The sequence below is a fragment of the Myotis myotis genome, unplaced genomic scaffold (assembly GCF_014108235.1).
Source record: "Myotis myotis isolate mMyoMyo1 unplaced genomic scaffold, mMyoMyo1.p scaffold_m19_p_14, whole genome shotgun sequence".
In the NCBI taxonomy this organism is placed as follows: domain Eukaryota; kingdom Metazoa; phylum Chordata; class Mammalia; order Chiroptera; family Vespertilionidae; genus Myotis; species Myotis myotis.
The window spans coordinates 53,004,897-53,006,979 of NW_023416318.1; positions in this window are offsets into that span (position 1 = coordinate 53,004,897).

The following is a 2,083-nucleotide window of genomic DNA, read 5'->3' on the forward strand; positions in this document are numbered from 1 at the left end:
AGCTTAGCGAGGCAGGGCCATTGTGCAGGTGAACATGTGCGCAGGTGAGCAGGTGTGCAGGTGAACAGGTATGCAGGTGAGCAGGTGTGCAGGTGAGCAAGTGAACAGGTGTGCAGGTGCGCAGGTGAGCAGGTGTGCAGGTGAGCAGGTGTGCAGATGAACAGGTGAGCAGGTATGCAGATGAACAGGTGTGCAGGTGAGCAGGTATGCAGATGAACAGGTGTGCAGGTGAGCAGGTGAATAGGTGAGCAGGTGAGCAGATGTGCAGGTGAGCAGGTGAATAGGTGAGCAGGTTAGCAGGTGTGCAGGTGAGTAGGTGTGTAGGTGAGCAGGTGTGCAGGTGAGCAGGTGTGCAGATGAGCAGGTGTGCAGGTGAGCAGGTGTGCAGGTGAGCAGGTGAGCAGGTGTGCAGGTGAGCAGGTGTGCAGGTGTGCAGGTGTGCAGGTGAGCAGGTGAATAGGTGAGCAGGTTAGCAGGTGTGCAGGTGAGCAGGTTATCAGGTGAGCAGGTATGTAGGTGAGCAGGTGTGCAGGTGAACAGGTGAGCAGGTGTGAAGGTGAGCAGGTGTGCAGGTGAGCAGGTATGAAGGTGAGCAGGTGTGCAGGTATGTAGGTGAGCAGGTGTGTAGGTGAACAGGTGTGTAGGTGAGCAGGTGTGCAGGTGTGCAGGTGAGCAGGTGTGCAGGTGAGCAGGTGTGCAGGTGAGCAGGTGAACAGGTGAGCAGGTGTGCAGGTGAATAGGTGAGCAGGTGAACAGGTGAATAGGTGAGCAGGTGAGCAGGTGAGCAGGTGAACAGGTGAGCAGGTGAACAGGTGAGCAGGTGAGCAGGTGTGCAGGTGAGCAGGTGAACAGGTGAGCAGGTGAGCAGGTGAGCAGGTGAGCAGGTGAACAGGTGAGCAGGTGAACAGGTGAGCAGGTGTGCAGGTGAGCAGGTGAGCAGGTGAGCAGGTGAGCAGGTGAGCAGGTGAGCAGGTGAGCAGGTGTGCAGGTGAGCACTCAGCGACAGACCCAGAGCCTGGCTTGTACTGTCCAGGTGAGCGCGTGTTGAGCAGGTGGACGGCTGTATCCAGTCAGTGGTGTGAAGGCTTTAGAAACTGCTGGTAAACTGGAGACTTGATCACGATGCAAATGAGTTCTCTCCGTGGAAATGCAGGTCACCCTGTCGTGTCCGTGCAGCTGACCAGCGCCCCTGTGGCAGCGTCAGGCTGGCCCCTCAGCAGCCCATCCCAGCAGCCCTGAGATCTTTGGATTCTCCTAAGCGTGGAGCGCACAGTACTAACTGGCTAAATAAATTCTCCACTGGACCCATCGCATATTCCTGAGAGTCGCGATCTTACTCTTTCAGTGTGTGGGCCCTGGACAGCCCCAGCAGAGCCACGGGATGTGGCTGCCCTCAGGAGAGTCGGAGTGGTGAGAAGGTGCTGGGCGCCCGCCATGCCCCTCCCTGACCGCGAGCCTCACAGTAACCTGACTTTCCCCTGCGCTCCTTCCGGTTGGGTTTCCATCAACTACAAGCAGGAGAGGGCTTCCCGGTGCAGCTCTCACCGCAGAGTCCGACTGAAGAAGCCAGGTGCCCGGTCGGCGTGGCTCAGTGACTGAGCGTGGACCTAGGAACCAGGAGGTCACAGTTCGATTCTTGGTCAGGGCACAGGCCTGGGTTTCAGGCTTGATCCTTGGTAGGGGACATGCAGGAGGCAGCGGATCAATGATTCTCTCTCATCATTGATGTTTCTCTCTCTCTCCCTCTCCCTTCCTCTCTGAAATCAATAAAAATATATATTTTTTAAAAAAGAAGCCAGGTAATTAAAAACCCAGCTCTAAGTGCTTGAAAGGAACAGGCAAGGGACATGGAGGAAGCAAACCCAGGTCCCCTGGGCCGGGGCCGGGGGAAGGGGTGCCTCCAAGGGCCGACGGGGACAATCCCTGAGTCGGGTGGTGGTGGTGGTGGGGGGGGGGGGGGTCGGTCTCTAAACATCCAGCCTTCTCTCAGTCTCGCCTCTTGCTTCACACTTCTCATCCCAGGGGCTGGGAGGAGGCATGTGATGCTGCAGGCGGATCCTTCTTGATATTTTAACTCGATTTA